Source organism: Sphaeroforma arctica, assembly GCF_001186125.1.
Source record: "Sphaeroforma arctica JP610 unplaced genomic scaffold supercont1.1167, whole genome shotgun sequence".
Classification (NCBI taxonomy): Eukaryota; class Ichthyosporea; order Ichthyophonida; genus Sphaeroforma; species Sphaeroforma arctica.
This window is the reverse complement of record NW_014039391.1, coordinates 20,123-20,755: the sequence shown is the minus strand read 5'-3', so window position 1 is coordinate 20,755 and position 633 is coordinate 20,123. Positions and strand designations below refer to the sequence as shown.

The following is a 633-nucleotide window of genomic DNA, read 5'->3' as shown; positions in this document are numbered from 1 at the left end:
TCATAACCCTGGACGGACATGTGCACCCCCTCCCCCCAACATGCCTGCATTTTCCTGTTGCTAAGCTGCGATATCGTGTCGTGTACGAGCTGCTCCCGTCGTATCTCTAGCACCAAGTAAGGGCACGTGGCTGTCTTGAGGGCTCCTTTGACATCGATGTTCTGTGCGTCTGAGTCCTCTAAGATCTTCTGGGCCTGAAACACCCATGCGGAATGCACAAAGGCATCCTCAAACACCTGGGACATCTGTACCACGGCGTCTAAATGCATGACCCGACTTTTCCCTGTGGGTGCAAGAGTGCGGTACGGGTGATCAGTGGTGGTTGCTATGGAAACGAGATGGGGGTATAGGGCTGGGTGGTATTTGCACACAGTTGTGTTTCAGTGTATTAAAAAGTGTCTGCCGGATAGAAATGTTTGCAAATAGTGCGTCTATATTAAACTGAATAACGTCAAATATACCATGTTGAAAATGCGCTGATCCTCTTTATTTTACATAGATGCAGTAGTCAGACATAACCATCGGGTGCACAGTCTTGATATATACATGTATATATGTATAGTTGATTTGTGCACAAATACACAGATAACAGACATATATATAACAGACACACATACATACACAAACACCAAC

At 45.7% G+C, this 633-nt stretch overlaps 1 pseudogene across 1 annotated transcript; it reads right to left on the bottom strand.

The window, feature by feature from the left end:
• Positions 1-269, bottom strand: SARC_10196 (hypothetical protein; annotated as a pseudogene; the record flags this gene model as incomplete). Its single annotated transcript has 1 exon — positions 1-269.
• Positions 270-633: the final 364 nt, after the last annotated feature.